The 25,274-nt window shown below is 42.5% G+C and overlaps 1 long non-coding RNA gene across 1 annotated transcript; it reads right to left on the bottom strand.

The window, feature by feature from the left end:
* Positions 1-24,199: 24,199 nt before the first annotated feature.
* On the bottom strand, positions 24,200-24,944 carry LOC135649368 (uncharacterized). Its single transcript, XR_010501243.1, has 2 exons — positions 24,719-24,944; positions 24,200-24,383 (listed from the first exon to the last, which is right to left on the bottom strand). It is a non-coding gene; the product is annotated as an uncharacterized LOC135649368 (long non-coding RNA).
* Positions 24,945-25,274: the final 330 nt, after the last annotated feature.

Consider the following 25,274-nt stretch of genomic DNA (forward strand, 5'->3'; position numbering starts at 1 on the left):
GAGCTCGAAGACTGAGCCTCTGGGCGGTGCCACCTCTGTCAGGGGCGGTTGCACCTCTCTGCCAGAGCTCGAAGACCGAGCTTAGGCGGTTGCACCGCCTAACTGGAGAGGTTGCACCGTCTGGCAGAGCTCGAAACTTGAGCTCTGGCGGTGCTACCTCTTGACAGAAGAGGTTGCACCACCCAGTCTCGCTCGGAGACTGAGCCCGGGGCGGTGCCACCTCTTGGCTGGGGCGATTGCACCGCCCAGTCTCGCTGGGAGACATAGCCTGGGCGGTGCTACCTCCCTGCCTGGGCGGTTGCACCTCCCACAGCAACCTGGGTCCGAATGGGTTGATCCATTCGGCCCAATTTGAGTTCTTCAGGGGCCCAATTGCCCCAAGATTAAGCTAATGGGATCACCTCCCATTTCTAACTTAATCAATGTGCTAACTATGATTATTTCCTAAGACAAATTCTGCAGCTTGCTCCGGTGCGTCAATCGCTTCTTCCGGCGAGTTTCCGGCGAACTTCCATCGATCATCCGACGAACCCTCGGTGATGCTCCTGCGGACTTTCGGCAAACTCCTGGACTTGCGACGATCCACTTGGCAAGTTCCGATGAGCTCCTTTGGCAAGCTTCTGGACTTCTCGGATTTGTTCTCGCAGAACCTCCGACGACTGTCCGAACTTCCGTCGAGCTCTCGAACTCCCAACGTGATCATTGTCATGACTCCGGCGCAACTCCTGCTGCATGTCTTACTTTCATGGTAGTCAATCCTACACACTTATCTCAACACATACATTAGACAACAAATGACAATTGACTTAATCATCAAAATCTGAGATTCAACAATCTCCCCCTTTTTTATGATGACAATCAATTGATAATGGAGTTAACCTTAACTCCCCCTGTTTATATGCCATACCTCTTGAATTTAAAAACTTTATAAATTCAAGAGACATATTCCCATCATGATTCCTATCATGATGTATTTCTTTGAAGATGATGTCAAGGCTTGACATACATTTTCAAATATAACAAGTTTGAATGATGGTAATTGTAGCAATTTATTATTTTGTAAGATATCGACATGTAAAGCTGTGAAGCAAGATATCATTACATGATGTACACATTTCGAATATTTAGCAAGTGTAGCATTGCATCACATGGTAAGATATCAGCTCGTACGATGCAAATTTTTGTTTGATATCTTGATACAGGGCATATAGCAATGATAGCAATCCTATATTTCTTGGTGATGCAAGTATAGCCTAATCATAGCATCAGTGATAGCAATCAGTGATAGCACCCATATCATCATTAGTAATAGCAAACATATCAGCTTCAGTGATAGCAACCATATCATCATTAGTGATAGCAAACATATCAGCATCAGTGATAGCAACCATATCATCATTAGTAAACATATCAGCATCAACCATATCAACATATCAATTCATATATTTCTCCCCCTTTATCATCAACAAAAAGCATGGTAGATGTGATTCTAGGAGAACAATATAAGCAGGTTATCAAGCACATAAAGGAAGGCATGACACATATAATACTTTGAATACCTCTTCTCCTTGTATGTTATAATTCTTTGTGTATAAAGGAGGAAACTCATTTTTCAAAAAAAATTTTCATAAGAGTGTACAGGAAAATCCGATTTTTAGCATTCAAATTGTTAAGCAAATCCGAAAATAACCTCTTTCATGCATTCAGATATGAGTAAGCTACTGATTTTCAAAAAACATTTTTATATTTGACACATAATTTCCAACATGTTATTTGATCAAGTGATACCAAGGCATGTAATACTAATCAAGTGTTTTGATCATTCAATAAAGTCCGAAAAATAATTTTAACTAGTTTAAGTATTCGGACACATCAACATTCCTAATTCTCTTCTTATGAAATCAAATTGTTCTTCACTTAGAGGTTTTGTAAAAAAAATTGAAGTTTCGTATCAATGTCATATTACTGACTTACCAACTACATTGGTATGTCACTTTATATTTATCACGGCATAAGGTTTTCAAAACATTTAGTTTCAATGTAAAATCCGAGATAAACAACAAGAGATGTCTGTAACTTTGCATATGCTTACAGATCAAGGTAAAGAGTAACATACGGAGTTTACAACATATCATGTAACCATATCAAAGACAAAGTCCTTCATGTTGAGTAACATAAAGAGTTTACAACATGCCATATTAAAGACAAAGTCCATAAGGAGTTTATAACAACAACGGATGATTGTGTTCATACAAACTCATTCATGAGGTGGAAGGTTAAAGTGCCTAAATAAAGAGTCAAATTGTCGATGAATTTGCTGCAGCTCAGTTAGGATTTGATCTTGCCGATGTTCAAGCCGTTCTTGTCTTTGTTCGAATCGGTCCATCCGAATCCCAATATCTTCGACAGATGATGTGTGAGTTTGCTCAAACGGATGTGTTTCCTTAAAGGGACAGATCGGAGGAGATTGGGTACCCCTAAAGACTGGTGTTTCCGGTTCTGGTTCAGGTTGAGGGGGATTAGTTCTTCTTGGCATTCTAACCCAATTACCGTTTCTATAAAAACATCTTAAGCGGTGAAGTAGATTTTTATTAATTATGCTGAATCTATCTACTTTTATTACTTCTTCTTCCGGTGGTATTATAATATCATAGGCTTTCATTATTTTAGTTATTATAACACTATATGGGAGCATCATATCTTTCTTAGATAGTTCCAACATGTTTTGTTGGATAAGATAACCAAGACAGATGTCATGTCCTTTCATGATCATATACATAGTTCCTAATTCTAATTGGCTTACTTCATCATGATGATATTGTTTAGGAAGAATGATGCTAGTTAGGATGTGATAAAGTACCTTAGTGTTTAGAGGTAGTAAATGTTCACAACTTTTAGGAACAAATTCTAAGTTCGGATTGGCAAAAATTGTTTGTAGGGCTTCAACGTATGTTGTTCCAACATTTTCATCATCCCATGATCCTCTAAAGTAAAGTCCTCTACTTTTCATGGGAATGCCTATCATGTCGCAAATGAATCTATCCGTAATTGAAATGTGTTGTCCTAAGAGATAGGTGGACATCCTTTCTTCTTCATCTACTAGTATGTTGTTGTACAATAATCTTACTAGTCTTGGATAGATGGGTTCATTAATTTGTAAGATAGGGAGTAGATCTAAGTTTGCAAACCACTGGATTGTCTCTAAGTCTCTTAGCTCACTTAAATCTACGTATTTTCCCTTGTTGACACTCCTAAGTTCAAAAGAGGAAAATTTTTCAGCATGGTATTTTGAATCGAAAAGGATGGAATCAAAGTCTTCTACTAATCTCCTCTTTCCTTTGTCTCTTGAGGATCTTCTTGATCCCATAACTACTGCTGTTTAGAATAACAATGATGAGCAAAAGTAAATGAATCTAGAACAGAGTTTAAGGGCTTCTTAGAGAGTACCTTAATGAGATCTTCAAGAGAGGGATCTTCAAGAGAGGGAAGGAATGTTGATGCTTTGCTTCGAAATGAAGGGTATTTGGGATGCTTAGATGGGAGAAATGGGGATGGAGGAGGCTTAGGAGAGTAGAGGAGGGAAGGAAATGAGTTGGGGTCGGTTTCACCGCCGGCCCTAGCTTGAGTTATAAAGGGGCAGAGTTGCGGGCGGTTGCACTTCTGGCTGGAGCGGTGCAACCGCTTGCAACACGTGACAACTGGAGGTGCTACCTCCAGCTGGGGCGGTGCCACCGCCTGGTGAGCACTTGTTCTGAGAACTTTTCTGTCTTGAGGAGAATTTTCATTCACAATAATCAACTTTACTTATGTAATTACATAAGAATTTTCATTTTAAGACAGGGACTTTTGCACGATCAAGGTAGATTTTTATCGTGCACATTCTTAATGTCATACACATGTTTGTGATAGTTTCTTCAAGTTGATAAGTCTTGCAAGTTCATAATAGAGTTAGTCATTTCATGATATAGGGTTAAATTCGAGGGTTATGAATGGATGAAATTGATGGGTTCGAAAATCCAGGGATATGTGAATTTGGGAATCATACGTTTCTAATTCTGAAAAGTTAAACAGGATTGTATCTAGGTTGCATTTGTGATTTTATCCTTGTTGTCTCCGAAAGTGACATAGCCTTCGTCTATGCTAGTGAACTTAGAGAATTGAGATGGATCTCCGGTCATATGCCTTGAGCATCCACTATCAAGGTACCATCTCTTGCTCCTAGCTTGCGATGGTGTGGGTTTCTACAAGAAAGGATGATTTTTAGGTACCCATTTGCTTTTGGGTGCCTCAAAGATAGATCTACATTGTTTATTATGTTGCATAGAGTTTATCATGGTTCCATTAGGACCCCAAATCAATTTGTTTGGACTAATTTTCTTGAATGGACAATAATGCGTCTTATGTCCAAATTTGCAACAAAAGTTGCAATTGGCTTGGTGTTGAACATGTAAGATGGGGCCTTTTATAAATGTGGTTGGATTTAGGTGAGGACTTCTCACAAATCCAATTCCACTCCTTTTTGGAATGTGACCCTTGTTTGCAAGGATCATTTTCAATGACTTGCTACCAACCTCGAATTTCTTCAAGGTGTCCTTAAGTAGCAGGTTTTCTTTTTGGAGAGTTTCTAGATCATGGCATTTGATACATGAATTTAAACTATCATGATATTTAGTTTTTAACTTATCAAAATCACAAGTAAGACTATCATGCTCCTTTTTTTAGCAATTTATATTTTCTATTGATAATCTTGCATTCATCAAATAAGTTATGGAAGGCATTTAATAATTCATCGAAAGATAAATCTGAATCTAATAAATTTGTTACCTCCTCTCCGATGGCCATTAAGGCGTAATGAGCAACTTGCTCGGTGTTGGACTCCTCTTCTTCGGACGCGCTCGAATCATCCCATGTTGCTTTGAGCGCCTTCTTCTTTGTTGTTCTCTTTTTGGCTTGGGGACAATCACTCTTGTAGTGTCCCGGCTTTTTGCACTCATAGCAAATAACTTGGTCCTTCTTGGGTTCAAGTTTATTTTTAGTGTCATTCTTAAACTTGTTTCTTTTAATAAATTTTTTAAATTTTCTTGTTAGAAGTGCCAAGTCATCGTTACAGTCCTCATCACTTGAGTTTTCTTTCAAGTGGTCTTCCAAAGTTCTAAGTGTCATATCCTTCCTGTTCTTTGGAAGGATGTCTTCTTGCTCTTCATAAGCTTTGCAAGTCATCTCGTAGGTCATTAATGACCCAATTAGTTCTTCAAGAGGGAAGTTGTTTAGATCTTTTGCCTCTTGAATAGCAGTGACTTTAGGATCCCAACTTTTAGGAAGGGATCTTAGAATCTTATTTACGAGCTCAAAATCCGAAAAACTTTTTTCGAGTCCTTTTAGACAGTTGACGACATCCGTGAAACGGGTAAACATGTCGCCAATAGTCTCACTCGGTTTCATCCGAAAAAGTTCGAAAGAGTGTAACAAAAGATTGATTTTTGACTCTTTCACTTTACTTGTGCCTTCATGAGTCACTTCGAGTGTGTGCCAAATATCAAATGCAGTTTCACAAATCGAAACACGATTAAACTTGTTTTTATCAACTGTGCAAAATAAGGCATTCATAGCCTTTGCATTAAGAGCGAAAGCCTTCTTCTCCAAATCATTCCAATCGATCATTGGAAGAGAAGACTTTGAAAAACCATTCTCGACAAGATTCCAAAGTTCAACGTCCATAGAAATAAGAAAAATCCTCATTCGGGCTTTCCAATATGTGTAGTCTGTCCCATTAAACATGGGTGGACGTGTAATAGAATGGCCCTCTTAGTTTTCGGCGTAAGCCATCTCTCTTAGGTTTTAATCCGTTTGAGAGTTAACCGGGCTCTGATACCAATTGTTAGGATCGAGAGCACTAAGAGGGGGGGGGGGTGAATTAGTGCAGCGGAAATTTTTCAGCGATTAAAACGAAAGCTGCGTTCGTTCGATAAAAAACGATTTACGTCTAAGTGCAGATTTAGAAAGTTCTGAACTTAGAAACTTGTTCGTAAGATCGCAGAAGGCAGTAAGCAGTTATGATTGAAATCAAAATGTAAACATAAACTGAAATATGATGATCGTACGAGAAAAGCCGATTTACGTCTAAACGCAGATTCGAAAAATTCTGAACTTAGAAACTTATTCGTAAGATCGCAGACGGCAGTAAACAGTTATTATTGAAATCAAAACGTAAACGTAAACTGAAATATGATGATTGTACGAGGAAAGCCGATTTACGTCTAAACGCAGTTTTACGTCTAAATGCATATTTACGTCTAAACCTTGAAACTCGTTCATAAAATCGCAGAGGGCAGTAAGCTATTGAGAAGGTAAAATACTCAAAGGAAATACAAACCGTGATTTAGAGTGGTTCGGTCAATCTTGACCTACTCAACTTTTGGCTTCCTCCACCGACGAGGTCACCGACGTCAACTAGAGGCCTTCCTTCAATAGGCGAAGGCCAACCACCCTCTTACAGATTCACTCCTTTTGACGGGCTTAGGAGACAACCCTTACAGAAGTTTTCTCTCCTCTCTTTACAACTCAAACTTGAAGAATAGAAAGAGGAGAACTAGCAGTTTTGAGCTCTTAGAAACACAGAAAGACAGCAAGATTTCGAGTGTGTGTTCTGTGCTTTCAGTGCTGAATGGGTGGGGTATTTATAGGCCCCAACCCAGTTCAAATTTGAAGCTCAAATCTGTCAATTCCCTGAATTCCGGGATCAGGCGGTTGCACCTCCTGACTGGGGCGGTTGCACCGCCTGGCAGAGCTCGAAGACTGAGCCTCTGGGCGGTGCCACCTCTGTCAGGGGCGGTTGTACCTCTCTGCCAGAGCTCGAAGATCGAGCTCAGGCGGTTGCACCGCCTGACTGGAGAGGTTGCACCGCCTGGCAAAGCTCGAAACTTGAGCTCTGGCGGTGCTACCTCTTGACAGAAGAGGTTGCACCGCCCAGTCTCGCTCGGAGATTGAGCCCGGGGCGGTGCCACCTCTTGGCTGGGGCGGTTGCACCGCCCAATCTCGCTGGGAGACATAGCCTGGGCGGTGCTACCTCCCTGCCTGGGCGGTTGCACCTCCCACAGCAACCTGGGTCCGAATGGGTTGATCCATTCGGCCCAATTTGAGTTCTTCAAGGGCCCAATTGCCCCAAGATTAAGCTAATGGGATCACCTCCCATTTCTAACTTAATCAATGTGCTAACTACGATTATTTCCTAAGACAAATTCTGCAGCTTGCTCCGGTGCGTCAATCACTTCTTCCGACGAGTTTCCGACGAACTTCCATCGATCATCCGACGAACCCTCGGTGATGTTCCTGCGGACTTCCGGCAAACTCCTGGACTTGCAACGATCCACTTGGCAAGTTCCGATGAGCTCCTTTGGCAAGCTTTTGGACTTCTCGGATTTATTCCCGCAGAACCTCCGACGACTGTCCGAACTTCCGTCGAGCTCTCGAACTCCCAACGTGATCATTGTCATGACTCCGGCGCAACTCCTGCTGCATATCTTACTTTTATCGTAGTCAATACTGCACACTTATCTCAACACATACATTAGACAACAAATGACAATTGACTTCATCATCAAAATCCGAGATTCAGCACTTCCGTCGATCATCCGATAAACCCTCGGTGATGCTCTTGCGGACTTCCGGCAAACTCCTGGACTTGCGACGATCCACTTGACGAGTTCCGACGAGCTTCTTTGGCAAGCTCATGGACTTCTCGGATTTGTTCCTGCAGAACCTCCGACGACTGTCCGAACTTTCGTCGAACTCTCGAACTCCCAACGTGATCATTGTCTTGACTCCGGCGCAACTCCTGCTGCATGTCTTACTTTTATCGTAGTTAATCCTGCACACTTGTCTCAACATATGGATTAGATAACAATTGACAATTGACTTCGTCATCAAAATCCGAGATTCAATAGATAATACAAGTGCCATATGTCTTACCAAAAATCCAATTCAGCACTCTAGAACTAAGCATATAGATATTAGGCATCATTTCATATGCAATCATGTCCTTAACAATAATGTCATTCTAGAATTTATTGACACAAAGCATCAATTAGCAGACATTTTTACAAAAGCCTTAGACACAAAGCATCAATTAGCAGATTGCGTCTACGCGCAGTTTGCGTCTAAACACGGTTTTACGTCAAAACGTAGATTCGGAAAGATTTGAACTTAGACACTCGTTCGTAAAAGCGCAGAAGTCAGTTTGCAGTTGTAAACGTAAACAGCAGAGAAACTCGTTCGTAAAAGCGTAGAAATCAGTTTGCAGTTATAAACAGAATCAAGACGTAAATGTAAACTGCAAAGAAACTCATTCGTAAAAGCGCAGAAGACAGTTTGCAGTTATAAATAGAATCGAAACGTAAGTGCAAACCGCAATGTAGAGATCGTACGAAAACACCGATTTACGTCTGAATGCAGATTCGGAAAGAATAGAACTTAGAAACTTGTTCGTAAAAGCGCAGAGAGCAGTAGCTATGTAGGAGGTTTGCAGTAATGATAAAGTGCTCAAAATGAAAGCAAACCAGAGATTTAGAGTGGTTCGGTCAGTCTTGACCTACTCCACTTTTGGCTTCCTCCACCGACGAGGTCACCGACGTCAACTAGAGGCCTTCCTTCAATAGGCGAAGGCCAACTGCCCTTTTACAGTTTCACTCCTTTTGACGGGCTCAGGAGACAACCCTTACAGAACCTTTCTCTCCTCTCTTTACTGTTGGGAAATCATTGGGGGCGACATCATATGCGCAGCGGAAGAACAAGAAAACAAAAATCCCCGATTCCCAAAAAGATGTTCGTCGTCGTGCGAAGATTGGTGCGCAAAAAATCCGCAAAACACAAAACTGCGTATAGAGATTGTGTTACCTAGGGAGATCGTATATCCCTGTTTCCTTGCAGATCCTTAGGAGAGGGTGAAGGAGGTCAAGCGTCCTCCTCTCTAGCGGTGATCCACACAGCAGGGTTGCGACGACGCTCCTCAAAACTCCAGGCCTACTCTGAGGTGGAGAGGGAGAGGAGAATAGGAAAGGCAAGCAAAGACTCTAGCCTATGAGACTGTGAATCCCTCCTATTTATAGAGATCCCGTGTCAAACCCTAATGGGTCCTTCCCTAGTGGGTATTGGATCTACATCCAATAAGACAAGGGCTCCGTCGGATATCTCATATCCGAACCTCTACTCATCGCAATGCCTACCATATGTGTGTGACCCTCTAGGCCCAATATCGAGCTGGCCATGAGTCATATATGTCAGAACTCCTTCTAACTGAGTGAATTATTATCTCTATAATAATTCACTCGACTCATCGACTACGGACGTACTAGGCCACTACGCCGTAGTCCCCAGACGATATAGGGGAATCCAATCCATTGGACCTGTCTGTCCTCAGTTACCATGTACCTATAGTCCCTCATCCATCTAATATCCCAGAGACTGTATATCGAGCATGGTGCTGTCAGACCCATACGGTTTCTACTCGAGTCTCGCTCTAATCGGATTCTCCCGGAGAACTCTTTCTCTCTCAACCCGAATGACCCTGGCTAGGGATTTGTCTGAGCAAGAACACATAGGATATTCCTCTCATGACGCCGAGAGTGGATGATCCTCTGTCGACACTCAATAGCCCTCGTAAGGACGACTACCACTCCCAATGACCAGCTGTACTAGATCTGGGAACAGCCAAACCTATAAGTCTGGTATCAAAGAGTGGAGCACTCATACAGGACATCCTTGGTGTCTCAAGTCTAAGGACCAGATACACCACTAGGACTACGGAATCGCTGTCTGACAATAAGGCATCATCAACCATCCAGCATTCCGTAAGCGGATCAATCAGTGAACTCATTCTCCAATGAGCACCTATACTATATCCCTAGTGTCCCTACACAAGCAGCTATGAGACCAGCTGCATCCATCATATGGACGGGTATACAGCACACCAGTCTATCCGGTTATCACGATGTCCCTCTCGAATAACCTATGACCGGGATTATTTAGGATATGTGTTTAAAGGTGAATTGATCTCATTATCGTGATCTCATCACGATCCGATTCCCAATGCACAAATCCAAGGACATCACAATATATATATGCATTTATGCAATAGTTATAAAGTGATATACGCCAAAATATAATAAGCAAAAAGATTCTGTATCAAGTCACACGTGCCATCACTCACGTGATTGGCTTGCTGGGCACATATGACTAGCAATCTCCCACTTGACCTAAAGCCAATCACCTATGTGTCTGATCCCCATCAGACTCCTGTGATGCTCATAGACAATCTGAGACAACGGCTTTGTTAGTGGATCTGCAATGTTATCTTCGGATGGAACTCTTTCCACTACTACATCTCCTCGGGTTACGATCTCTCTTATAAGCTGGAACCTCCTCAGAACACTTCTGATGAGACCCGGGTTCCCTTATTTGAGTAATCACCCCAGAGTTGTCGCAATATAAGAAAGTCAACTTGTCGCTATCTGTATCGACTCCCAAATCTGTGATTAACTTCTTCACCCAGACTCCCTCCTTTGTTGCATCCGATGCAGTAATGTACTCCACCTCTGTGGTCGAGTCAGCAGTGGTATCTTGCTTGGAACTCTTCCAACACACTGCTCCTCCATTCAAGGTGTACACATACCCGAATTCGACTTGCTATCATCGACATCAGACTGAAAACTTGAGTCAGTGAAGCCTTCAACCTTAAGGCTATTACCTCCATATACTAGTAAAAGATCCTTAGTCCTTCTCAAGTACTTAAGGATACACTTTACTGCTTTCCAGTGCTCCAAGCCTGGATCCGCCTGATACCTGCTCGTGACACTCAGAGCATGCGCTATATTAGGCCTAGTACATAGCATGGCATACATGATAGACCCTATTGCTGAGGCATAAGGTATCATATTAATGTTTGCCCTTTGGAATTTTCCATGCCAAACCTTTTGACAATGGTTTCTATGTACCTGGATTGGGACAAGCCAAGCATCCTCTTGGATCTATCTCTATAGATTCTAATCCCCAAGATATAGGATGCTTCCCCTAAGTCCTTCATGGAGAAGTGTCTAGATAACCAAGTCTTTACTGTGGATAGCATTCCTACGTCATTCCCAATGATGAGGATGTCATCCACATATAATACCAAAAAGGTGATAGCGCTCCCACTTACCTTCCTGTACACACAAGGCTCATCTTCGTTCTTAACGAAGTCATAAGATCTGATTGACTCATCAAATCTTATGTTCCAACTTCGGGAAGCTTGCTTTAGTCCATAAATGGATTTAAGCAACCTACACACCTTATCTGGGCAGTTCTTGGACACGAATCCCTCAGGTTGTATCATATACACCTCCTCCTCGAGGTTCCCGTTGAGGAATGCGATTTTCACATCCATCTGCCAGATCTCATAATCATAGTGTGCTGCAATAGCCAATAGAATTCTGATGGATTTTAGCATTGCTACGGGTGAGAAAGTTTCGTCGTAATCAACACCTTGCCTTTGACGATACCCCTTAGCCACTAGCCTTGCGTTATAGGTCTCTACCTTTCCATCTACTCCGATCTTTTTCTTAAAGATCCATTTGCAATCGATGGGTACAATACCTTCGGGCGCATCAACTAGGTTCCAAACCTTATTGGAGTACATAGAATCCATCTCAGAATTCATGGCTTCTTGCCACTTCCCGGAGTCTATACTCATAATAGCCTCCTCGTAGGTCTGAGGATCAATATCCTCAGTATCCTCTCCTCTAATATATCCCACATATCTCTCAAGAGGATGAGATACTCTATCAGACCTACGTAAAGTTGAAACTTGTGTATTAGGTACCTGAACAGACTCGAGCTGTAGAGTGGTGCTTGAGCTTGGTTCTCTAACTTCGCTCAACTCTATCATTCTCCCACTGTCTCCGCCAAGAATGTGTTCCTTCTCAAGGAACACTACTCTCTTAGCTACAAAGACCTTTTGGTCCTCGAGATGATAGAAATAATACCCATAAGTTTCCTTGGGGTATCCCACAAATATGCATCGCTCTGTCCTTGATTCTAACTTATCGGGGTTGTGTCTTTTAACGTGGGCTGGGTAGCCCCAAATCTTAACAACCTTAAGATCAGGCTTCTTCCCTTTCCATATCTCATATGGTGTAAACACTACCGACTTAGTTGGAACTCTGTTCAGAAGGTAAGCTGCGGTTTCTAAGGCATATCCCCAGATTGAGATGGGTAAGTCAGCGAAACTCATCATGGACCGTACCATATCTAATAAAGTACAATTTCTCCTTTTAGAGACACCATTGAGCTGAGGTGTGTAAGGAGGTGTCCATTGGGATAATATCCCATGGTCCTTGAGGAACTGAGTAAACTCTGTACTTAAGTACTCACCTCCTCGATCTGATCGAAGAGTTTTGATACTCTTTCCAGTCTGGTTCTCCACCTCATTCTTATACTCTCCGAATTTCTCAAAGGCCTCGGACTTGTACTTCATTAAGTACACATATCCATACCTTGAGAAATCATCAGTAAATGTAATGAAGTAGGAGTAACCTCCAATGGCATGAGTTGACATGGGTCCACATACATCACTATGTATGAGTTCCAACAACTCAGTGGCTCTCTCTCCAGTTCCACTAAATGGAGAGTTGGTCAATTTTCCACGAATGCAAGGCTCACAAGTTGCATAAGACATATAGTCGAATGGATCTAGATATCCATCATTTAGCAACTTTTGAATCCTTCTTTCATGGATGTGACCTAGCCTACAATACCATAGGTATGCACTGTTCACCTCATCTCGTTTCCTCTTAGACACTTACATTCATGATATGTGGAGTAGTGTCTTGCATAAACAAACCTTTATGCAATATTCCTCTCGTCAATCTCCCCTCGGCTTGCTAGAATTTATAATAAATTATAGATGTAATAAGTAATACTGGTATCCAATACCAATGCACTATCACAAAAATCTGCCAATTGGAGATTGATCATGAATGTACCTGAAGCTTCACCAAGCTTCTTGTTTCGCCCTTTCTGCAAGGTACTCTTTGCAGTTCCTCTTCCAGTGCCCATCTTAACCACAGTGGAAGCACTGGCCTTTGTCCTTTGCTGGGTCTTTCTTAGCAACCTTTGCTTTACCTTGTTTGCCCTTGCCCTTTCCCTTCATAAGGGACCTTTCTGCTTTCCTTTTCTTTCTGGTCTCACCAGTGTAGAGAACTGGCTTCTCTTTCTTAATAGTACTCTGCCTCCCTCAACATATTGAGGAGCTCTGGGAGAGTCACCTCAAGCTTGTTCATATTAAAATTCATTATGAACTGTGAAAAGGAATCTGGTAGGGACTGAAGCACAATGTCCACACACAAGTTATCCTCTAGGACCATTCCTAGACCTGTGAGTTTCTCTATCCACTCAATCATCTTTAGGACATGGTTCTGAACCGGTGTCCCCTCAGTCATCCTAGCGCGGAAAAGGCTCTTGGATATCTCATATCGTTGAGTCCTTCCCTGTTCCTCAAACAATTTGCGAACATGTAGGAGAATGGATCTGGCATCCATCTTTTCATGTTGTCTCTGTAACTCTGGAGTCATAGAGCCCAACATATAGCACTGAGCAAGAGTGGAGTCATCAATGTACTTCACGTAACGAGCGATCTCATCCTCGCTTGCCCCTTCTTCGGGCGTAGGCATCACTGTATCAAGGACGTACATGATTTTCTCCGCTGTGAGAACAATTCTCAAGTTACGGAGCCAATCCGTATAATTTGGACCAGTGAGGCGGTTGACATCAAGTATGCCACGTAAGGGATTTGAAAGCAACATTTTCTGAAAATAAAGATGTAGCAGAAATGAATAACATGCAGATTTTGCAAGAAATAAACTATCAAGATATGGACTTCTATCTTAATATGCTCCCACTATTTTACTAACGAGTCACGCGACACCCTCAGCACGTGAAACGGAAGTCTCCGGCAGACTTCTAGTGGGGATCAGGATCCAATCAGCGTCTTAGTGTAACCTCGAGGGACTCGACCAATCACACTAAGCCTAAAAGGTAGGCAACTTTTGCCGATCACAACTCCTTGTGATTCCCGTCCTGTTCGGCCTCCGAATCACCATGGCCTCGAGGGACTCGACCAACCATGATGCTCGGTTAAGTCAACACCTTCGTTACAAGATGAGTCTGATTTGATGATATACCCTCGAGGGACTCGACCAAGCATACCATGTCCTCAGGTCACCGGTGACATCTCTATGTCGTAAGCAAGATAGCGAATCGCGATATAGGTGAGTCTCGAGGGACTCGACCAACTCAACCTACACCGGGAGTCGGTTCCTACTCATAACGATGGAAGGCCACGTGGGTCAATCTAATTGCCTCACGTTTACCGACTTAATATTATCGAGAGATGTTTCTATGATTTGGTCTCCTAATATGACATGTCACACATATACATATTTAATATATATCTACATCGCATGCAAATATATATACATATCTAGTATGTGTATAAGCAATCACACCAGATGATCATGGACCACAACCTAATATGATTAGGCCCGCGCCAGTAGGCCTAATCACTCACATCAAGATCTATGTGTGCAACGGTGCATCTCCATGCCCTGTGATCGTCCATCTCGTCCTCGTCGGTTTCGTCGACATCTTGATGCATCTCCATGCATCACGATCGTCCGTCTCGTGGGTCCCGCTATCGCATCCACGCTCCCGCTGCGCCTCCTCGTGTGATTACAAATTAATCATAGGCACGCAGGCCCGACAATAAACGAGAAATATAATGGAGGTTCGCAGACCTCAATAATAATAATCACAAGTACACACATCACACGGTCCATGATCATCCGTCCACACATCATACATCACATGTATAAATAATCATCATCATGTAGGACTACTAGATAATAATAAAAAATAATAATCAACTAAACCTTTTAATTAATTAATATTTTTCTAAAATCAGGGACAAGTAGGGAATTTCTCAATTCCTAAGGGTATTTTCGTAATTTGCACAAAAGACAGAAGCTGGAATTTCTCAAATTCCGAGGGGCAAAACTGTCTTTTGCCTAGAAAACCCTAATACCCTTTCCCCCTTTCGCTGCTGCCGCCGCCGCCACCCTGCCGACGGCGGCCTGTGCGGCGGGGCGAGGGCACTGCCCTCGCCTGCAGGCGGCACGCCCACTGGCGGCGATGCCGCTGTGGGTGGGCGCCCCCTTCGGGCGCCGCTGCCTCCGCAGGAGGTGCTGTACCGCCGGGCGGCCGCCCCTGTGGGGGGGTTTCGCCCGCGGGAGCAGCGGCGGCAGGCGTCGCGCGTCGTTGCCCTGCGGCGGCAGGCGCCGCTTCCTTTCGGCGGCAGGCGCCGCTGCCCTGCGGCGCCTCTGCCCGTGGGTTGCCAGCCCCGCCGGCAGCAAGCCTGCTGCAAGTAGGCCACCGGCCGGCTGCTGCAGACGCAGCCCCTGCGCTGCCCGCCTTCGGCTGCGCTGCATGCACGCAGATCGAGGGCAGCAACTATTGCTGCCCTTCCTCGCTTTTGCGTCAACGATTTTGACGTCAAAATTCTTCCTAAACACAATACACGCAGTTCAAAACCAATCATTCGCACGAACAACCTGGCTCTGATACCACTGTTGGGAAATCATTGGGGGGCGACATCATATGCGCAGCGGAAGAACAAGAAAACAAAAATCCCCGATTCCCAAAAAGATGTTCGTCGTCGTGCGAAGATTGGTGCGCAAAAAAATCCGCAAAACACAAAACTGCGTATAGAGATTGTGTTACCTAGGGAGATCGTATATCCTTGTTTCCTTGCAGATCCTTAGGAGAGGGTGAAGGATGTCAAGCGTCCTCCTCTCTAGCGGTGATCCACACAGCAGGGTTGCGACGACGCTCCTCAAAACTCCAGGCCTACTCTAAGGTGGAGAGGGAGAGGAGAATAGGAAAGGCAAGCAAAGACTCTAGCCTATGAGGCTGTGAATCCCTCCTATTTATAGAGATCCCGTGTCAAACCCTAATGGGTCCTTCCCTAGTGGGTATTGGATCTACATCCAATAAGACAAGGGCTCCGTCGGATATCTCATATCCGAACCTCTACTCATCGCAATGCCTACCATATGTGTGTGACCCTCTAGGCCCAATATCGAGTTGGCCGTGAGTCATATTTGTCAGACTACGGATGTACTAGGCCACTACGCCGTAGTCCCCAGACGATACAGGGGAATCCAATCCATTGGACCTGTCTGTCCTCAGTTACCATGTATCTATAGTCCCTCATCCATCTAATATCCCAGAGACTATATATCGAGCATGGTGCTGTCAGACCCATACGGTTTCTACTCGAGTCTCGCTCTAATCGGATTCTCCCGGAGAACTCTTTCTCTCTCAACCCGAATGACCCTGGCCAGGGATTTGTCTGAGCAAGAACACATAGGATATTCCTCTCATGACGCCGAGAGTGGATGATCCTCTGTCGACACTCAATAGCCCTCGTAAGGTCGACTACCGCTCCTAATGACCAGTTGTACTAGATCTGGGAACAGCCAAACCTATAAGTCTGGTATCAAAGAGTGGAGCACTCATACAGGACATCCTTGGTGTCTCAAGTCTAAGGACCAGATACACCACTAGGACTATGGAATCGCTGTCTGACAATAAGGCATCATCAACCATCCAGCATTCCGTAAGCGGATCAATCAGTGAACTCATTCTCCAATGAGCACCTGTACTGTATCCCTAGTGTCCCTACACGAGCAGCTATGAGACCAGCTGCATCCATCATATGGACGGGTATACAGCACACCAGTCTATCCGGTTATCACGTTGTCCCTCTCGAGTAACCTATGACCGGGATTATTTAGGATATGTGTTTAAAGGTGAATCGATCTCATTATCGTGATCTCATCACGATCCGATTCCCATTGCACAAATCCAAGGACATCACAATATATATATGCATTTATGCAATAGTTATAAAGTGATATACGCCAAAATATAATAAGCAAAAAGATTCTGTATCAAGTCACACGTGCCATCACTCACGTGATTGGCTTGCTGGGCACCTATGACTAGCATTTACAACTCAAGACTTGAGGAACAGAAGGAGGAGAACTTTTGGACTTAAACACAAAATTTGAGCTCTTAGAATCACAGAAAAGATCAAGAATTCGGTGTAGTTCTGTATCTTTTCAGTGCTGAATGGGTGGGGTATTTATAGGCCCCAACCCAGTTCAAATTTGGAGCTTAAAACGATCAAATCCCGGAATTCCGGGATCAGGCGGTTGCACCTCCTGACTGGAGAGGTTGCACCGCCTGGCAGAGCTCGAAGACTGAGCCTCTGGGCGGTGCTACCTCTGTCAGGGGTGGTTGCACCTCTCTGCCAGAGCTCGAAGACCGAGCTTAGGCGGTTGCACCGCCTGACTGGAGAGGTTGCACCGCCTAGCAGAGCTCGAAACTTGAGCTCTGGCGATGCTACCTCCTGACAGAGGAGGTTGCACCGCCCAGTCTCGCTCGGAGACTGAGCCCTGGGCGGTTGCACCTCTTGGCTAGAGTGGTTGCACCGCCCAGTCTCGCTGGGAGACATAGCCTGGGCGGTGCTACCTCCCTGCCTGGGCGGTTGCACCTCCCACAGCAACCTGGGTCCGAATGGGCTAAACCATTCGACTCAATTTGAGTTCTTCAGGGGCCCAATTGCCCCAGGATTAAGCTAATGGGATCACCTCCCATTTCTAGCTTAATCAAAGTGCTAACTATGATTATTTCCTAAGACATATTCTGTAGCTTGCTTCGGTACGTCACTCGCTTCTTCCGGCGAGTTTCCGGCGAACTTCCGTCGATCATCCGATGAACCCTCGGTTATGCTCCTACGGACTTCCGGCAAACTCCTGGACTGCGATGATCCACTTGGCAAGTTCCGACGAGCTCCTTTGGCAAGCTTCGGACTTCTCAGATTTGTTCCCGCAGAACCTCTGACAACTGTCCGAACTTCCGTCGAGCTCTCGAACTCCCAACGTGATCATTGTCATGACTCCGGCGCAACTCCTGCTGCATGTCTTACTTTCATTGTAGTTAATCCTGCACACTTATCTCAACACATACATTAGACAACAAATGACAATTGACTTCATCATCAAAATCCGAGATTCAACAATCTCCCCCTTTTTGATGATGACAATCAATTGATAATGGAGTTAACCTTAACTCCCCCTGTCAATATGCCATACTTCTTGAATTTAAAAACTTTATAAATTCAAGAGACATATTCCCATTATGATTCCTATCATAATGTATCTCTTTGAAGATGATGTCAAGGCTTGACATACATTTTCAAATTTAACAAGTTTGAATGATTGTAATTGTAGCAATTCATCATATTGTAAGATATCGATATGTAAAGCTGTGAAACAAGATTTTGATATCATTACATGATGTACACATTTCAAATATTTTAGCAAGTGTAGCATAGCATCACACGGTAAGATATCAGTTCGTACGATGCAAATTTTTGTTTGATATCTTGATACAAGGCATATGGCAATCATATATTTCTTGGTGATGCAAGTATGGACTAATCATAGCATCAGTGATAGCAACCATATCATCAAACATATCAGCATCAGTGATCATATCATCATTAGTGATAGCAAACATATCAATCCATATATTAGCAAACATATCAATTCATATATTTCTCCCCCTTTGTCATCAACAAAAAGCATGGTAGCATTCTTAAAAAGCATGATAGATGTCATTCCAGCAGATTATCAAGCACATAAAGGAAGGCTTGACATGCATTGAATATTTCTTCTCCTTGTTATGTTATAGTTCGTTGCTTGAAGGAGGAAACTCATTTTTCAAAAGTTTTCATAAGAGTGTACAGGAAAATCCCATTTTTAGCATTCAAACCGAGAATAAGATGAACTTTTCCATGCATTCGGATATGAGTAAGCTACTAATTTCCAAAAACATTTGTCACATAATTTTCAACATGTTATTTGATCAAGTGATACCAAGGCATGTAATAGTAATTAATAACGTCCGAAAAATAATTTTAACTAGTTTAAGAATTCGGACACATCAACATTCCTAATTCTCTTCTTATGAAATCAAATTGTTCTTCACTTAGAGGTTTTGTAAAGATATCAGCTAGTTGATGTTTCGTATCAATGAATTCTATGATTACATCATGATTCGTAACATGATCTCGTATAAAGTGATGTCTGATGTCAATATGTTTTGTTCTTGAGTGTTGTATAGGGTTTTTTGTTAGGCATATTGCACTTGTGTTATCACATTTAATGGGAATATTTTGAAGATGAACTTTATAATCTTCTAAGGTATTTTTCATCCAAACAACTTGTGCACAGCATGCACTTGCTGCAATATATTCAGCTTCGGTTGTTGATAGTGCAACCGAGTTTTGTTTCTTAGATGACTAGGAAACAAGGGCATGTCCTAAGAATTGACATGTACCTGATGTGCTTTTTCTATCTAGTCTACAGTCAGCGAAGTCCGCATCAGCATAAGCAATTAACTCAAGCTTCTTTGATTTTGGATACCATAATCCTAGATTTGTGGTACCATTAAGATATCTGAGTATTCTTTAACTGCTTTGAGATGAGATATCTTAGGGTTTGATTGAAATCTAGCACAAAGTCCTACACTGAACATTATGTCTGGTCTAGTTGCAGTGAGGTAAAGTAAACTTCCTATCATACCCCTGTAGGTTTTTTGATCGAAGCTTTCTCCACTTTCATCAATTTCTAACTTAGTGGAAGTGCTCATAGGAGTGTTAATAGCTTTTGAGTTATTCATATTAAACTTCTTTAGTAAACTCATAGCATATTTAGTTTGACTAATAAAGATGCCATTGCTTAGTTGAAACGATTTGTAGACCTAAGAAGAATGTTAACTCTCCCATTAGACTCATTTCCAATTCAAGACTCATAGTTTTGGCAAAGGATTCACAAAGAGATTCATTCGTAGAGCCAAAGATAATATCATCAACATAAATTTGAACAATGAGCAAATTATTTTCAAAGTTCTTGATAAATAATGTAGTATCAACCTTGCCTTTTATGAAATTATTTTCAATAAGAAAAGAACTAAGTCTCTCATACCAAGCCCTTGGAGCTTGTTTTAAACCATAGAGAGCTTTAGTTAATCTAAACACATGATTAGGGAGACTATTATTTTCAAATCCAGGAGGTTGTTCAACATAGACTTCTTCGGAAATAAAGCCATTAAGAAAAGCGCTTTTAACATCCATTTGAAATAATTTAAAATTATTACTACTAGCATAGGCAAGGAGCATTCTTATGGCTTCTAATCGAGCCATAGGAGCGAAGGTTTCTTCATAATCGATACCTTCTTCTTGGTTGAAACCTTTGGCCACTAATCTAGCCTTGTTTCAAACCACGATACCATTTTCATCTTGCTTGTTTCTAAAGACCCATTTAGTACCAATAACTAAATGGTCATTTGGCCTAGGAACAAGCGTCCATACCTCATTTCTCTCAAATTGATTCAATTCATCTTGCATTACGATAATCCATGAATCATCTTTCATGGCTTCATCAACACATTTGGGTTCAATTTGGGAGAGAAAGGCGGCGTTGGCACAAAAATCTTTAAAAGAAGATCGTATTTGAACCCCCTTTGATGTGTCTCCTAAGATTAGCTCCTTAGGATGAGCATCTACATACTTCCAATCCTTGGGTAAGGAAATCTGGGAAGTGGATGCATCCAAGTTGCTAGTTGGAGATGGGGTTGCGTTTAAATTCAAAGAATCAAAATTAACATCATCGTCAAGGTCATTTTTCCTAATTTCGGAAATCTCATTGAAAACAACATAGATGGATTCTTCAATAATTAAAGTTCTTTTATTGAAAATACGAAAAGCTTTAGAAACTGAAGAATAACCAAGAAAGATTCCTTCATCAGATTTAGCATCGAATTTTCCTAAGTTATCCTTTTCATTTAGGATAAAACATTTACATCCAAAGACTTTAAAATATGAGACATTGGGTTTTTTGTTGTTCCATAACTCATAAGAAGTTTTGGTGAGTAGGGGTCTTACTAGAACTCTATTCAAAATATAGCATGCAGTGTTTACGGCTTCGGCCCAAAAATATTTGGGTAGACTATGTTCATTCAGCATGGTTCTTGCCATTTCTTGTAAATTTCGATTTTTTCTTTCTACTACCCCATTTTGTTGAGGATTTCTTGGAGTAGAGAAGTTATGGTTGTATCCATTGAGTTCACAGAATTCTTGGAAGTCATAGTTTTGAAATTCTCCACCATGATCACTTCTAATTGACGAAATCATAGAACCCTTCTGATTTTGAACAAGTTTACAAAACTTGGTAAAATATTTAAAGCATTCATTTTTTCATTTTAAGAAGTAGGTCCATGTATATCTGCTATAGTCATCAACAATGACAAAGGCATACTTGCTGCCTCCAAGACTCGATGTAGAGATTGGTCCGAATAAGTCCATATGGATCAATTATAAGGGACTAGAGGTGCTTATTTGATTCTTAGCTTTGAAACTACCCTTAATTTGTTTACCCAATTGGCAAGCGTCACATATATTATCTTTGATGAACTTGATATGAGGAATTCCTCTTACAAGTTCTCTAGATGATATTTGAGTGATTAATTTCATGCTAGCATGACCTAATCTTCTATGCCATAGCCAAGCATCCTCATTCAAAACCGCAAAACACATTTCATCACATAAATCATTGATGTCAATAGTGTATACGTTATTTTGTTTTAATGCAATCATAGACATATTCTTATGTGGTTTTTCAATGATGCAAGCATTAGATTCGAATTTGACAGTGTATCCTTTATCACATAATTGACTAATGCTTAAGAGGTTATGTTTTAAACCATCAACTAATAAAACATCTTCAATAAAGAAGTTGGATTTGTTACATATGGTTCCTTTGCCAATGATTTTACCCTTGTTGTTGTCTCCGAAGGTAACATAGCCTTCGTCTATGCTAGTGAGCTTAGAGAATTGAGATGGATCTCCGGTCATATGCCTTGAGCATCCACTATCAAGGTACCATCTCTTGCTCCTAGCTTGCGATGATGTGGGTTTCTCCTCTCCGATGGCCATTAATGCGTAATGAGCAACTTGCTCGGTGTTAGACTCCTCTTCTTCAGATGCGTTCGAATCATCCCATGTTGCTTTGAGCGCCTTCTTCTTTGTTGTTCTCTTCTTGGCTTGAGGACAGTCACTCTTATAGTGTCCCGGCTTTTTGCACTCATAGCAAATAACTTGATCTTTCTTGGGTTCAAGTTTATTTTTAGTATCATTCTTAAACTTGTTTCTTTTAATGAACTTTTTAAATTTTCTTGTTAGAAGTGCCAGGTCATCGTCACAGTCCTCATCACTTGAGTTTTCTCTCAAGTGGTCTTCTAAAGTTCTAAGTGCCATATCCTTCCTGTTCTTTGGAAGGATGTCTTCTTGCTCTTCATGAGCTTTGCAAGTCATCTCGTAGGTCATTAATGATCCAATTAGTTCTTCAAGAGGGAATTTGTTTAGATCTTTTGCCTCTTGAATAGCAGTGACTTTAGGATCCCAACTCTTAGGAAGGGATCTTAGTATCTTATTTACGAGCTCAAAATTCGAAAAACTTTTTCCGAGTCCTTTTAGACCGTTGACAATATCCGTGAAACGGGTAAACATGTCGCCAATAGTCTCACTCGGTTTCATCCGAAAAAGTTCAAAAGAGTGTAACAAAAGGTTGATTTTTTACTCTTTCACTCTACTTGTGCCTTCATGAGTCACCTCGAGTGTGTGCCAAACATCAAATGCAGTTTCACAAATCGAAACACGATTAAACTCGTTTTTATCAAGTGCGCAAAATAAGGCATTCATAGCCTTTGTATTAAGAGCGAAAGCCTTCTTCTCCGAATCGTTCCAATCGATCATTGGAAGAGAAGACTTTGAAAAACCATTCTCGACAAGATTCCAGAGTTCAACGTCCATAGAAATAAGGAAGATCCTCATTCGGGTCTTCCAATAGGTGTAGTCCGTCCCATGAAACATGGGTGGACGTGTAATGGAATGGCCCTCTTGGTTTCCAGCATAAGCCATCTCTCCTGGGTTTTAATCTGTTTGAGAGTTAACCGGGCTCTGATACCAATTGTTACGATCGAGAGCACTAAGAGGGGGGGGGTGAATTAGTGCAGCGGAAATCTTTCAGCGATTAAAAACGAAAGCTGCGTTTGTTTGATAGAAACTATTTTGATGCAAAAGTCGATTCTAAGATTACTTATGATTGAGTACCGTTTACGTCTAAACACAGTTTGCGTCTAAGCGCAGTTTACGCAGTTTGCGTCTAAATGCAGTTTGTGTCTAAATGTAGATTGCGACTAAGCGCAGTTTGCATCTAAGTGCAGTTTGCGTCTTAGGCTCAGATTGCGTCTAAGCGCAGTTTGTGCAGGTTGCGTCTAAGCGCAGATTGCGTCAAAGCTCAGATTGCATCTAAGCGCAGTTTACGTTTAAGCGCAGTTTGCGTCTTAAGCGCAGATTGCGTCTAAGCGCAGTTTGCGTCTAAACACAGTTTTACGTCAAAACGTAGATTCGGAAAGATTTGAACTTAGACACTCGTTCGTAAAAGCGCAGAAGTTAGTTTGCAGTTGTAAACGTAAACTGCAGAGAAACTCGTTCGTAAAAGCGCAGAAATCAGTTTGCAGTTATAAACAGAATCAAGACGTAAACGTAAACTGCAAAGAAACTCGTTCGTAAAAGTGCAGAAGACAGTTTGCAGTTATAAATAGAATCGAAACGTAAGTGTAAACCGCAATGTAGAGATCGTACGAAAACACCGATTTACGTCTGAATGCAGATTCGGAAAGAACAGAACTTAGAAACTTGTTCGTAAAAGCGCAGAGAGTAGTAGCTATGTAGGAGGTTTGCAGTAATGATAAAGTGCTCAAAATGAAAGCAAACCAGAGATTTAGAGTGGTTCGGTCAGTCTTGACCTACTTCACTTTTGGCTTCCTCCACCGACGAGGTCAACGACGTCAACTAGAGGCCTTCCTTCAATAGGCGAAGGCCAACTGCCCTTTTACAGTTTCACTCCTTTTGATGGGCTCAGGAGACAACCCTTACAGAACCTTTCTCTCCTCTCTTTACAACTCAAGACTTGAAGAATAGAAGGAGGAGAACTTTTGGACTTAAACACAAAATTTGAGCTCTTAGAATCACAGAAAAGATCAAGAATTCGGTGTAGTTCTGTATCTTTTCAGTGCTGAATGGGTGGGGTATTTATAGGCCCCAACCCAGTTCAAATTTGGAGCTCAAAACGATCAAATCCCGGAATTCCGGGATCAGGCGGTTGCACCTCCTGACTGGAGAGGTTGCACCGCCTGGCAGAGCTCGAAGACTGAGCCTCTGGGCGGTGCTACCTCTGTCTGGGGCGGTTGCACCTCTCTGCCAAAGCTCGAAGACCGAGCTCAGGCGGTTGCACCGCCTGACTGGAGAGGTTGCACCGCCTGGCAGAGCTCGAAACTCGAGCTTTGGCGGTGCTACCTCCTGACAGAGGAGGTTGCACCGCCTAGTCTCGCTCGGAGACTGAGCCCTGGGCGGTTGCACCTCTTGGCTGGAGTGGTTGCACCGCCCAGTCTCGCTAGGAGACATAGCCTGGGCGGTGCTACCTCCCTGCTTGGGCGGTTGCACCTCCCACAGCAACCTTGGTCCGAATGGGCTGAACCATTCGACCCAATTTGAGTTCTTCAGGGGCCCAATTGCCCCAGGATTAAGCTAATGGGATCACCTCCCATTTCTAACTTAATCAAAGTGCTAACTACGATTATTTCCTAAGACATATTCTGCAGCTTGCTTCGGTACGTCACTCGCTTCTTCCGGCGAGTTTCCGGCGAACTTCCGTCGATCATCCGATGAACCCTCGGTTATGCTCCTGTGGACTTCCGGCAAACTCCTGGACTGCGACGATCCACTTGGCAAGTTCCGACGAGCTCCTTTGGCAAGCTTCAGACTTCTCGGATTTGTTCCCGCAGAACCTCCGACAACTGTCCGAACTTCCGTCGAGCTCTCGAACTCCCAACGTGATCATTGTCATGACTCCGGCGTAACTCCTGCTGCATGTCTTACTTTCATCGTAGTTAATCCTGCACACTTATCTCAACACATACATTAGACAACAAATGACAATTGACTTCATCATCAAAATCCGAGATTCAACAGGGATGGCGGTGACACCACCCCCAACCCG

Source organism: Musa acuminata, chromosome BXJ3-9 (assembly GCF_036884655.1).
Source record: "Musa acuminata AAA Group cultivar baxijiao chromosome BXJ3-9, Cavendish_Baxijiao_AAA, whole genome shotgun sequence".
NCBI lineage: Eukaryota > Viridiplantae > Streptophyta > Magnoliopsida > Zingiberales > Musaceae > Musa > Musa acuminata.